Here is a 15,192-nt window from a genome sequence, read left to right on the forward strand (position 1 = left end):
AAAAAATGCCTTCCTCACCATCTTAAATAAGCATGCCCCTTTCAAGAAATTTAGAACCATGAACAGATATAGCCCTTGGTTCTCCCCAGACCTGACTGCCCTTAACCAACACAAAAATATCCTGTGGCGTTCTGCATTAGCATCGAACTGCCCCCGCGATATGCAACTTTTCAGAGAAGTTAGAAACCAATACACACAGGCAGTTAGAAACACCAAGGCTAGCTTTTTCAAACAGAAATTTGCTTCCTGCAACTCAAACTCTAAAAAGTTCTGGGAAACTGTAAAGTCCATGGAGAATAAGAACACCTCCTCCCAACTGCCCTCTGCACTGAGGATAGGAAACTCTGTCACCACCGATAAGCCCACTATAATAGAGAATTTCAATAAGCATTTTTCAACGGCTGGCCATGCTTTCCACCTAACTACCCCTACTGCATTCAACAGCACTGCACCCCTCACAGCTACTCGCCCAAGCCTCCCCCATTTCTCCTTCTCCCAAATCCATTCAGCTGATGTTCTGAAAGAGCTGCAAAATCTGGACCCCTACAAATCAGCTGGGCTTGACAATCTGGACCCTTTCTTTCTAAAATTATCTGCCGAAATTATTGCAACCCCTATTACTAGCCTGTTCAACCTCTCTTTCGTGTCATCTGAGATTCCCATAGATTGGAAAGCAGCTGCTGTATTCAAAGGAGGTGACACTCTTGACCCAAATTGCTACAGACCTATATCCATCCTACCCTGCCTTTCTAAGGTCTTCGAAAGCCAAGTCAACAAACAGATTACCGACCATTTCGAATCCCACCGCACCCTCTCCGCTATGCAATCTGGTTTCAGAGCTGGTCATGGGTGCACCTCAGCCACGCTCAAGGTCCTAAACGACATCGTAACCGCCATCGATAAGAAACAATCCTGTGCTGCTGTATTCATTGACCTGGCCAAAGCTTTTGACTCTGTTAATCACCACATCCTCATCGGCAGACTCAGTAGCCTTGGTTTCTCAAACGATTGCGTCGCCTGGTTCACCAACTACTTCTCTGATAGAGTTCAGTGTGTCAAATCGGAGGGCCTGTTGTCCGGACCTCTGGCAGTCTCTATGGGGGTACCACAGGGTTCAATTCTTGGGCCAACTCTTTTCTCTGTATACATCAATGATGTCGCTCTTGCTGCTGGTGAATCTCTGATCCACCTCTACGCAGACGACACCATTCTGTATACTTCTGGCCCTTCTTTGGACACTGTGTTAACAACTCTCCAGACGAGCTTCAATGCCATACAACTCTCCTTCCGTGGTCTCCAACTGCTCCTAAATACAAGTAAAACTAAATGCATGCTCTTCAACCATTCGCTGCCTGCACCTGCCCGCCTGTCCAGCATCACTTCTCTGGACGGTTCTGACTTAGAATTTGTGGATAACTACAAATACCTAGGTGTCTGGTTAGACTGTAAACTCTCCTTCCAGACTCACATCAATCATCTCCAATCCAAAGTTAAATCTAGAATTGGCTTCCTATTTCGCAACAAAGCATCCTTCACTCATGCTGCCAAACATACCCTCGTAAAACTGACCATCCTACCAATCCTCGACTTCGGCGATGTCATTTCCAAAATAGCCTCCAATACCCTACTCAACAAGCTGGATGCAGTCTATCACAGTGCCATCCGTTTTGTCACCAAAGCCCCATATACTACCCACCACTGCGACCTGTACGCTCTCGTTGGCTGGCCTTCGCTTCATAATCGTCGCCAAACACATTGGCTCCAGGTCATCTACAAGACCCTGCTAGGTAAAGTCCCCCCTTATCTCCGCTCACTGGTCACCATAGCAGCACCCACCTGTAGCACGCGCTCCAGCAGGTATATCTCTCTGGTCACCCCTAAAGCCAACTCCTGCTTTGGTCGTCTCTCCTTCCAGTTCTCTGCTGCCAATGACTGGAACGAACTACAAAAATCTCTGAAACTGGAAACACTTATCTCCCTCACTAGCTTTAAGCACCAGCTATCAGAGCAGCTCCCAGATCACTGCACCTGTACATAGCCCATCTATAATTTATCCCAAACTACTACCTCTTCCCCTACTGTATTTATTTATTTTATTTATTATTTTGCTCCTTTGCACCATATTATTTATATTTTAACTTTGAACTTTCTTCAAATTATAATTCTACCATTCCAGTGTTTTACTTGCTATACTTTATTTACTTTGCCACCATGGCCTTTTTTGCCTTTACCTCCCTTATCTCACATCATTTGCTCACATTGTATATAGTCTTATTTTTATCTACTGTATCATTGATTGTATGTTGTTTTACTCCATGTGTAACTCTGTGTTTTTGTATGTTGTCGAACTGCTTTGCTTTATCTTGGCCAGGTCGCAATTGTAAATGAGAACTTGTTCTCAACATGCCTACCTGGTTAAATAAAGGTGAAATAAAATAAAAATAAATAAATAAAACAACTTACAATTTTTCCTAAGCACACAGCCATGAATAAAGAATGATACCGACACATCCTCCGAGAGCAACTTCTCCCAACCATCCAGCAACAGTTTGGTGACGAACAATGCCTTTTCCAGCATGATGGAGCACCTTGCCATAAGGCAAAAGTGATAACTAAGTGGCTCAGGTAACAAAACATCGATATTTTGGGTCCATGGCCAGGAAACTCCCCAGACCTTAATCCCATTGAGAACTTGTGGTCAATCCTCAAGAGGCGGGTGGACAAACAAAAACCCACAAATTCTGACAAACTCCAAGCATTGATTATGCAAGAATGGGCTTCCATCAGTCAGGATGTGGCCCAGAAGTTAATTGCAGCATGCCAGGTCGGATTGAGAGGTCTTGAAAAAGAAGTGTCAACACTGCAAATATTTATTATTTGCGTCAACTTCATGTAATTGTCAATAAAAGCCTTTGACACTTATGAAATGCTTGTAATATACTTCAGTATTCCATAGTAACATCTGACAAAAATATCTAAAGACACTGAAGCAGCAAACTTTGTGGAAATTAATATTTGTGTCATTCTCAAAACTTTTGGCCACGACTGTAGTGTGTGTGTGTGAGTGTGTGTGTGTGTGTGTGTGTGTGTGTGTGTGTGTGTGTGTGTGTGGTGCGTGCGTGCGTGCGTGAGTGAATTCCATGAGCACCTCTCCTTGGCTGGGACACACTTTCTGGATTCTGTAGGTAGGAGCTGTTTGAAGTTTGGAGTTTTGGCCTGCCTGGTGACATCCCCAAGCGGTAAATTACCGATAAGACCAATAAGAAAGAGTTCCAAATCTCTCTGCCAATAACAGCTAGTTTTTCGTTTCACCCCTCCCCTCTCTGTGTCAGGCTGTGGGCAACTGGTGCATGGAATCAGGCGCAGGAGAGCAGAGATGAGTGTACAAGGTAATTTATTCCACGAACAGCACTAGTATAAAACAAATACTAAAGGTGCGTAAAATTACCGGTCACTCGTAAATGACGGGCGTAATAACGCAAACAATACCAGCCAACAAGTAACGACCTGAACATTATACACAAACACGCGCACAAACATGGGAGAAACAGAGGGTTAAATAATGAACATGTAATTGGGGAATAGAAACCAGGTGTGTAGAAAACAAAGACAAAACAAATGGAAAATGAAAAGTGGATCGGCGATGGCTAGAAAGCCAGTGACGTCGACCGCCGAACGCCGCCCGAACAAGGAGAGGGACTGACTTCGGCAGAAGTCGTGACACTCTCACCACTGACAGATAGTCCTAGCAAAATTCTTGCTTGAGAAATTGCTCTTTATGTTTATTTTTGAGAACAATCACAGTAAGGTACTTAATTGTTACCTAAAAATTATTAAAGATTGAGATAAAAACGGCTGCATTGGACCTTCTAAAAAATTGCCTCATATTTATCCATTGCAGGATTTTACAGGAATTGTAGTAATAAGGTCACCAATATGGCCAGCACAGTGGCTGATCTAGCCAGTGAAGGATGTAGCATTTGCAAGGGGATGGTACTGATAGGTTTGGATTTCTGAACTTTAAATGTTATTAATCATTAGTTGTAATAGAGACCTGAGGGGTGCCATTGCCGAGGGGCTACACCAGAGGTTCATGGTTATCTGTAGGAAGAAGGTATATGGTGGGTGCAATTAAGCTTGAAATGTACTGAGTATAGGGAAAGCGATCACATGTGGCAGGCATTGATAAGGGGAGAGAGCCATGGATTAGTGATGAAGGGGGTCAAGGACAGGTCAGGTCACATTAAGGGAGAAGAAAAATGTATTACTCGTATCACTTAGTTTCCTGCCTAGGAATAAAGATACAATGTTTAGCGAGAAGGAGGAGACCACCCAAAGTGGGGTACATATACCACCATGTTTTTGTCTAATATAGCTGTACTGACCCTCTGGGAAGAATAAACTTGGTTTGAGCTTTCATAGTGTCCGGTGAGTTTTTACTCTGAGAATTAGAACCTAACAGTAACAACCTCTCAGCTGGAATTTTCCTATGATGAACTCTTCATTCAGTCCAATTCGCATCTCTATGGACAGGGCGAGGAGCAGAGAAGAGAAGGAAAGGGAGAGAGAGTGAGGAGAAAGGAGAATTTGAGAATGTAAAAATGGTTAGGCATGGAAGAATCAGAACCTGTTTAAGGTTGTACTTGCCTCTGACAGCACATCATTCAAAATGAAGACTTTAAACAAGAAAGCTCACCTGAGCAGCTTGGCATGTAACACTTGACTCTGATCTCTTCGTCACGAATCCCTTGAGAACAGTGAGGGAATTTCATCAGTTTATGATCATTCATAAATATATAATCCTTAGAGTATATCCTTATAGAAATATAAAACCCTAAATTATATTTCTGACCTGGTACAGTTTAATACGTAAGTATCCAATTGAAATGCCTGGGGACAGAGAGAGAGAAATGGAAAGGACAGAAAGGAAGTATAGGTTAAGGAGGAGATACTGATCACATGCATGGCTCCACCATGTTATCGGTAACTGAACTAAATTACTATTGCCCCGTAGCACTCACTTCTGTCATCATTAAGTGCTTTGAGAGGCTAGTCAAGGATCATATCACCTCTACCTTTCCCGACATCCTAGACCCACTGCAATTTGCATACCGCCCCAATAGATCCACGGATGATCGCCATTGCATTGCACACTGCCCTATCCCATCTGGACAAGAGGAATACCTATGTAAGAAGCTCAGTCTTCAACACCATATTAACCTCCAAGCTCGACATTAAGCTTGGGGCCCTGGGTCCGAAACCCTGCCCTGTGCAACTGGGTCCTGGACTTCCTGACGGGTCGCCCCCCAGGTGGTAAAGGTAGGCAACAACACCTCCACTACGCTGATCCTCAACACAGGGGACCCACAAAGGTGCGTGCTCAGCCCCCTCCTGTACTCCCAGTTCACCAGTGAAGGCTGCGGAGGGGAGGACGGCTCATAATAATAGCTGGAATGGAGTGAATGAAATCAAACATGTTTGGTACCATTCCATTTACTCCATTTCAGCCATTACTAAGAGCCGTCCTCTGCTCAGCAGATTCTACTGCTGTTCACACATGACTGCGTGGCCACGCACATCTCCAACACAATCATCAGGTTTGCTGACAACACCATTTTTGTAGGCCTGATTATCAACAATGACGAGATACCCCACAGAAAGGAGGTGAGGGCCCTGGCGGAGTTGTTCCAGGAAAATAACCTCTCCCTCAACGTCAACAAATCGAAGGAGATGATCGTGGACTTCAAGAGACAGCAGAGGAAGCACGCCCCCATCCACATCGCCAGGGCTGCAGTGGAGATGGTGAAAAGCTTCAAGTTCCTCAGCGTACACATCACTGACAATCTTAAATGGTCCACCCACACAGACAGTGGTGAAGAATGCGCAACAGCACTTATTCAACCTCAGGAGGCTGAAGAAATTCGCCTTGGGCCCTAAGACCCTCACAAACTTTTACAGATGCACTATTGAAAGCATCCTGTTGGGCTGTATCACTGCCTGGAACGGCAACTGGACCATTCCCAACCGCAGGGCTCTCCAGAGGGTGGTGCCTGCCCTCCAGGACATCTACAGCATCCGGTGTAACAGTAAGGCCAATAAGATCATCAAAGACCTCAGCCGCCCAAACCACAGCCTGTTCACCCGCTACCATCCAGAAGGTGAGGTCAGTACAGGTGTATCAAACCTGGGACCGAGAGACTGAAAAACAGCTTCTATCTCAAGGCCATCAGACTGTTAAATAGTCACCACTAGCCGGCCTCCACCCAGTACCCTGCCCTGAACTTTAGTTACTACCCGGCTACCACCCGGTTGCTCTACCACCTTAGAGGCTGCTGCCATATGTACATAGTCAAGGAACACTGGTCACTTTAATAATGTTTACATACGGTTTTAACCACTTCGTATGTATATACTGTATTCTAGTCAAGGACTATCCTATTTAACAATTGCTGTACATATACTATTCTTCAGACATACTATATATTCTATCCATATACTGTCCATGTTGTCTATACATCCAATCATACATATACTGTGTATATACACTACCGTTCAGAAGTTTGGGGTCACTTAGAAATGTCCATGTTTTTGAAAGAAAAGCGAATTTTTTGGTCCATTAAAATAACATCAAATTGATCAGAAATACAGTGTAGACATTGTTAATGTTGTAAATGACTATTGTAGCTGGAAACGGCAGATTTTTTATGGAATATCTACATAGGCGTACAGAGGCCCAATATCAGCAACCATCCCTCCTGTGTTCCAATGGCACGTTGTGTTAGCTAATCCAAGTTTATAATTTTAAAAGGCTAATTGATCATGAGAAAACCCTTTTGCAATTATGTTAGCACAGCTGAAAACTGTTGTCCAAATTAAAGAAGCAATAAAACTGTCCTTCTTTAGAAATGAAGGCTATTCCATGTGAGAAATTGCCAAGAAACTGAAGATCTCGTGCAACGCTGTGTACTACTCCCTTCACAGAACAGCGCAAACTGCCTTTAACCAGAATTGAAAGAGGAGTGGGAGGACCTGGTACACAACTGAGCAAGAGGACAAGTACATTAGAGTGTCTAGTTTGAGAAACTGACGCCTCCCAAGTCCTCAACTGGCAGCTTCATTAAATAGTACCCGCAAAACACCAGTCTCAACGTCAACAGTGAAGAGGCAACTCCGGGATGCTGGCCTTCTAGGCAGAGTTACAAAGAAAAAGACATATCTCAGACTGGCCAATAAAAATAAAAGATTAAGATGGGCAAAAGAACACAGACACTGGACAGAGGAAGATTGGAAAAAAGTGTCATGGACAGACGAAGTTTGAGGTGTTCGGATCACAAAGAAGAACATTCATGAGATGCAGACAAAATGAAAAGATGCTGGAGGAGTGCTTGACGCCATCTGTCAGGCATGGTGGAGTCAATCTGTTGGTCTGGGGGTGCTTTGGTGGTGGTAAAGTGGGAGATTTGTACAGGGTAAAAGGGATCTTGAAGAAGGAAGGCTATCACTCCATTTTGCAATGCCATGCCATACCCTGTGGACGGAGCTTAATTGGAGCCAATTTCCTCCTACAACAGGACAATGACCCAAAGCACAGCTCCAAACTATGCAATAACTATTTAGGGAAGAAGCAGTCAGCTGGTCTTCTGTCTATAATGGAGTGGCCAGCGCAGTCACCGGATCTCAACCCTTTTGAGTTGTTGTGGGAGAAGCTTGGCCGTATGGTACGTAAAGTGCCAATCAAGCCAATCCAACTTGTGGCAGGTGCTTCAGGAAGAATGGGGTGAAATCTTTTCAGATTTCCTCAACAAATTGACAACTAGAATGCCAAAGGTCTGCAAGGCTGTAGTGGAAGGAGCAATCACTGCAAGGCTGTAGTGATTGCTGGAAATTGAGAATTTTTTGATGAAAGCAAAGTTTGAAGGACACAATTATTATTTCAATTAAAAATCATTATTTATAACCTTGTCAACATCTTGACTATATTTTCTATTCATATTGCAACTAATTTCATGTATGTTTTCATGGGAAACAAGGACATTTCTAAGTGACCCCAAACTTCTGAACGGTAGTGTATATACTGTATACAATACCGTTCCGGACTACGACATTTCTCGTCCTAATATTTCTATATTTCTTAATTCCACTATTTTACTTTTTGGATTTGTGTGTATTGTTAGATATTACTGCACTGTTAGAGATAGGAACACATGCATTTCGCTTCACCCGCAATAACATCTGCTAAATGTGTGTCTGCGATCAATAAAAAGTGATTTGGCACCAATGACTACAGACATCCTTTCAATCACATTCACAAATATCTTGTTTTTGCCTCCCTGAAGACAGAAGGGAAAATACAGAGTGTTGAATACATACATGCATACATACAATTGAAGTCGGAAGTTTACATACACCTTAGAAAAATACATTTAAACTCAGTTATTCACAATTCCTGACATTTAATCCTAGTAAACATTCCCTGTTTTAGGTCAGTTAGGATCACCACTTTATTTTTTAAGAATGTGAAATGTTAGAATAATAGTAGAGAGAATGATTTATTTCAGCTTTCATTTATTTCATCACATTCCCAGTGGGTCAGAAGTTTACATACACTCAATTAGTATTTGGTAGCATTGCCTTTATATTGTTTAACTTGGGTCAAACATTTCGGGTAGCCTTCCACAAGCTTCCCACAATAAGTTGGGTGAATTTTGGCCCATTCCTCCTGACAGAGCTGGTGTAACTGAGTCAGGTTTGTAGGCCTCCTTGCTCGCACACACCTTTTCAGTTCTGCCCACACATTTTCTATAGGATTGAGGTCAGGGCTTTGTGATGGCCAGTCCAATACCTTGACCTTATTTTCCTTAGGCCATTTTGCCACAACTTTGGAAGTATGCTTGGGGTCATTGTCCATGTGGAAGACCCATTTGTGACCAAGCTTTAACTTCCTGACTGACGTCTTGAGATGTTGCTTCAATATATCCACATCATATCCCTCCTCGTGATGCCATCTATTTTGTGAAGTGCACCAGTCCCTACTGCAGCTAAGCACCCCCACAACATGATGCTGTCACCCCTGTGCTTCACGGTTGGGATGGTGTTCTCTGGCTTGCAAGTCTCCTCCGGCTGGTGCGTTTGCACACACACGGCTGGCTGTTTGACCTGTCTGAAAACAGCTTGTACTATAGCTTTGTCTATAAACAATTACCTGAACTGCATGCAATTGAACAAGTCACAGGAATCACGTGATCTTTCGTTGTCATTCTTGTTGACATGGGCAGATTACTTGAAAAATGTACTCGCCCAATCCGTAAGCCTACTAATACATTCATAATAAATTACAAACGTAACATAGGTGGCACAAGGGGACAGTGGAGTGGTTTCTCTTAGACAATCTTGTCCAAAAGTAAACCTTCCACAGCCTGGATAAATAGATTCAGTTTTGCCCAAATATAGCAACACTTTGTTGTCAACCAACCAATCTCTAACAGAATGCAATTCCTTACTCGAGGTCTCCTCTATATAAGCAATACCCTTCCCTGATAGGGCTGAGTCATCAGCATAAAGCATGAGTTTGCACTTTATTGCAGCTGGCATATCATTGACATACATATATAAGGAATAAGAGTGGCCCTAAGATTGATCCATGCGGTACGCCACAGGATATTTATTATAACATCAATAGCATTACATCCTTGTGTTCTGTTAATCAGGTAAGACCTAAACCAATTGATTGCTATATCATTTAGACCTATGCATTTCAGTTTCATCAGAAGAATGTCATCGTCCGGTGTCAAACACGTTTTGCAAGTCTAACATGACCATACCTGTATAGTTCCCCTTCTCACTTTCCTGCTTGATCTGCTCAAAAAGGTGCATAATGTAAGTAGCAGACTCCGTAGTTTGTGCTTGAGAAGGTGTACTTCAAGTTGATAAAACACTCATCTCAGTCTCAACAACTTTAGATAAGGTGCTGAGGAGTGACACAGGCCAGTAGGCCGGAGGACACAGTCTTTGTAGATGAGGTGATCTCCTTTGGAGGACAAGATGAACACCTGGGATATCATCTTCCTGGAGAACAATAATAAGAAAACAATGCATGTTAACTTTAATGGGTAACATCAACCTAGGTCCAATTTAGCTGCTTTTAGCAATGCTAGTATTTACACACTAGCATTGCTGGGAATAAGCTTGAAAAAAAACTGAATAGTCCGCCGGAAGTTACATCAAATACAATTTCAACTTAATCTGTCGATTTTCTTTAGGCTTGGTCCTTTTGCAGGGGGAAATTTGAGATAAAAAAAATAGATCTACTAGATTGTGTAATTAAACAGCATTTCCAAACGTGGGTCTGTTGTAGACCCATGCAGTACCTCATGTCAAAATAAAAATCCCCCACAAGTTATATTTTTTTCAGGTATTATGCACGTGTAGGACTTTTATGTTGACACGAGGTAAATGGAGAGGAATTGGGTCTACCCGTTTGGAAAGTCTTTAATTTATTTTCTATTACATTTTTTTCTTTCTTCAATTTACTCCCTGCATAAGGACGAACCCTACGAGTAAATTGAAATTGAATTGTATTTAACCTCCGTCTTCCGTAGGACATTTTTTTTTTCAAGCTATTTCCTATCAACGCTAGTGTAAATACTAGCGTTGCTAAATGCAGCAAGGTCCAATAGTATAAAGAGCTAGACATCAACTAAACTACTGTGTGCTCAGACATTCAAAGATCAACATTTCAAATGCTTGTGATTCACAATTATTGAGATTAACGTACCAGCAGCCAAAGAACAACCTACTCACTTGACTTGGCTAGAATGTGACTCCTAGTCTTTAACGTTACCACATTACAATAGCTAACTGTAAATTCAAATATCATGATTTAGTATGGAATGGAACTTTGCTTTCCTACAGGATGCTTGCTTACTTAATAATACAAAACAAAATCCCTTTGTATTTTTGTATTTTTACTTTTTTTAATGTTTTTTTTTTATTAAACAGTAACATGCAAAACACAAAAACAGAACAGCCAGAGGGATTCCACAAAGAAATACGGAAGAGAAAGAAAAAAATAATACAAATCCACATTATATCAATTCAAATACAGACATGTAGTGAATACATTTTTGACATTTTTTTGTATACGTTTTAATGATTCTAAATAGTTTTCCAAATCAGATAAAAAATAAAGAAAAGGGACTTTTTCTTCATAAATGTTGATTTGTGTATCCTAATGAAATAAAGAGATGTATGACATACTCACGTTCAATTGTGGAATCAGTGTAGTAAAATAATGTCAAACTTTTGTTGCCAAGATATAGTTTTACATCAGTCCAGAATACTTCACTGTGTAAACAATGACAGAATAAGTGTTCAATAGATTCAGTTTCTAGTTCACAAAAACTTTATTCACTGGTAACTTCAGGTATATATTTAGAAATCAAGCTATTACACGGTGTGGCAGACCAGAAGGTTTGGTCAAGACGTTTACATAGATCAGACACGGACAGAGTATGATTAGCTCGGTTTCAAGGGTGTTTATTAAATAATAAAGGAAAAAGAAAAGAACACTAACCAGTTAACATTCTCTATAGAGTCAAGGCGATCCTTAGAGTCACTCAAATTGTTATCTAAGGAGTAAAGATTCTCATAAAACTTAGTGTTAAAGTATGACAACAACTCTCCATTCTCAGTGGTAAAAAAGTATCTACTGTTCTTTTCACCTTTTTCAAACCATTGTTTTCTGGATCTTATGAAGGCTCCTCTAGCCTTTTCCTCATAAAATGTATCTAGTTGATTCTGTGAATCCTTCAATTTAGCTTTCTCATTAAGATCAAGATGCTCAATCTCTGGGATAGCCGCAACTGTCTTAGAGAGTTCAGCTACCTCACATTTCCTTCTTAAAGCAAGCCGTTTTCCACAAGTAATACAGGCTGAGCGGATTTTAAATTTCAGCAGTTCCCAATATTTCCCATATTCTGCATTAGATGTAGCTAAATTCCAGTAAACAGAAATTAGATTTTTAATCACATTTTCTAAATCATCATGCAATAACAATGAGTTGTTTCATTTCCAATAACCACCAGAGTATTTTTTATCATCATTACTGCACATTCTGAAAGTCAGTCATATGACTTTATGATCCGTTAAGACTGCAGGCAGTATTTTTACCTCTACAGTGTTGGGCTCAAGACTAGAGGTTATCACCTACAAGTCAATTCTTGATTGTAGTGAACGATCTCTATTACTCCATGTGTATTGTTTCTCTCCAGGGTTTTTAACTCCCCATATGTCAATTAAGTCCAGGCTTTGGCAATCAATATGTAAGTAGGTAGCAGTCACGCAATTGTAAATGAGAACTTGTTCTCAACTTGCCTACCTGGTTAAATAAAGGTGAAATAAAAATAAATACAAATTTGTACACACACACACACACACACACACACACGTGCGTGCGCACGCATCAATTCTTTTTTGATGATTGTTGAAGGCCAGCTAAATTAACTTCAAGTTTCACAGCGCCACCTAGTGAGATTATTTAATTCATTGCACTTTCAAATTCACCATATTTTTGCAACATTGAATAGCTTTATATTTTATAAGAGCAATGTATTCACAGTAAATGTGTAGTTTTCATTTACCCTCCCCGCCCCCCAATAATCTAAAATTAACAAAGTCTAGGGGTCATGAACGCTGTGAACCAGAGCGTGGCGGTACCAAGCACATTTTAGCTTAGTCTAGGTTCAAAATGTCCCATTGTGGTTGGAAGTGATTTGGAACTCAGGCATGAGGTAGCTTAAACAAATGTCTGGTGAAGTTTTTGTCCTGAAGGGAAACGTTTTTGGGACAAGATGGCGGGTAGGCCTATGCCCGAATAGTTGTTGGATTTAGAGATGGAGTCAGGGGAACGCATATACAGTTGAAGTCGGAAGTTTACATACACTTAGATTGGAGTTATTAAAACTTGTTTTTCAACCACTCCACACATTTCTTGTTAACAAACTATAGTTTTGGCAAGTCGGTTAGGACATCTACTTTGTACATGACACAAGTCATTTTTTCAACAATTGTTTACAGACAGATTATTTCACCTATAATTCACTGTATCACAATTCCAGTGGCTCAGAAGTTTGCATACACTAAGTTGACTGTGCCTTTAAACAGCGTGGAAAATTCCAGAAAATGATGTCATGGCTTTAGAAGCTTCTGATAGGCTAATTGACATCATTTGAGTCAATTGGAGGTGTACCTGTGGATGTATCTCAAGGCCTACCTTCAAACTCAGTGCCTCATTGCTTGACATCATGGGAAAATCAAAAGAAATGAGCCAAGACCTCAGAAAAACAATTGTAGACCTCCACAAGTCTGGTTCATCCTTGGGAGCAATTTCCAAATGCCTGAAGGTACCACGTTCATCTGTACAAACAATAGTATGCAAGTATAAACACCATGGGACCACGCAGCCGCCATATCGCTCAGGAAGGAGACGCGTTCTGTCTCGTAGAGATTAATGTACTTTGGTGCGAAAAGTGCAAATCAATCCCAGAACAACAGCAAAGGACCTTGTGAAGATGCTGGAGGAAACAGGTACAAACGTATGTATATCCACAGTAAAACGAGTCCTATATCGACATAACCTGAAAGGCCGCTCAGCAAGGAAGAAGCCACTCCTCCAAAACCGCCAAGAAAAAGCCAGACTACGGTTTGCAACTGCACATGGGAACAAAGATCGTACTTTTTGGAGAAATGTCCTCTGGTCTGATGAAACAAAAATAGAACTGTTTGGCCAAAATGACCATCGTTATATTTGGAAAAAAGGGGGAGGCTTGCAAGCCAAAGAACACCATACCAACCATGAATTACGGGGGTGACAGCATCATGTTGTGGGGGTGCTTAGCTGCAGTAGGGACTGGTGCACTTCACAAAATAGATGGCATCACGAGGAGGGAAATGATGTGGATATATTGAAGCAACATCTCAAGACATCAGTCAGGAAGTTAAAGCTTGGTCGCAAATGGGTCTTCCACATGGACAATGACCCCAAGCATACGTCCAAAGTTGTGGCAAAATGGCTTAAGGGCATCAAAGTCAAGGTATTGGACTGGCTATCACAAAGCCCTGACCTCAATCCTACAGAAAATGTGTGGGCAGAACTGAAAAAGCATGTGTGAGCAAGAAGGCCTACAAACCTGACTCAGTTACACCAGCTCTGTCAGGAGGAATGGGCCAAAATTCACCCAACTTATTGTGGGAAGCTTGTGGAAGGCTACCCGAAATGTTTGACCCAAGTTTAACAATATAAAGGCAATGCTACCAAATACTAATTGAGTGTATGTAAACCTCTGACCCACTGGGAATGTGATGAAAGAAATAAAAGCTGAAATAAATCATTCTCTCTACTATTATTCTGACATTACCCATTCTTAAAATAAAGTGGTGATCCTAACTGACCTAAGACAGGGAATTTTTACTCTGATTAAATGTCAGGAATTGTGAAAAACTGAGTTTAAATGTATTTGGCTAAGGTGTATGTAAACTTCCGACTTCAACTGTAGGTGGGTAAGAAGGTGGGCAAAAAAACTAAATAAAGTGGAACATATTAAGAGTAAATATGGAATGCTGCAGAAGGAAATTGAACATGATGAGAATGAGGGTGAATTAACTGCTGTGGCAGGTGCAGTGAAGCTGAGTTTGAGCCTCATCCCAATGGTGATAAAGGTGATTATTGACCCAGTGGCAGTGAGATTTTTGAAAAGAATGGACCCTTGCCTTCTGCCTGATCAGTATGTGTTGTCAGGTTGGGTGGAGAAGAGGTTGGGGATTGTTGGGTTGGTAAAAGTAACGCCAAGAGCAGTTGTGTTGATTTTTAGTTTTTCTATCATCCAGAGGGAGCATGTGCTTCGACCACGTGACTAGGGACAAGAACTGTGAATTGCTTTCTTCTCTGGAGCAGGGCGCTGTTGAATGGAGTGATAACTGGAGTGGCGTTAAGTGTTGAGGATGGTCAACTGAAGTTTAAGATTCCCGGTGTCTGTGCGACACGGACCTACTGAAGAGCTTGGTGAATCAGAGAAGACACTGTCTGTACTACTGAGTTTTGATGCAGAGTCTTTACCAGATGATGTCAAGTTAGAATGTGTCAGTTTTCCCATGAGAGCTTTTGTCCTGAACCCATTATGGTGTTTTAGGTGTCAA

This window comes from Salmo salar, chromosome ssa13, assembly GCF_905237065.1.
Source record: "Salmo salar chromosome ssa13, Ssal_v3.1, whole genome shotgun sequence".
Taxonomy (NCBI): Eukaryota; Metazoa; Chordata; class Actinopteri; order Salmoniformes; family Salmonidae; genus Salmo; species Salmo salar.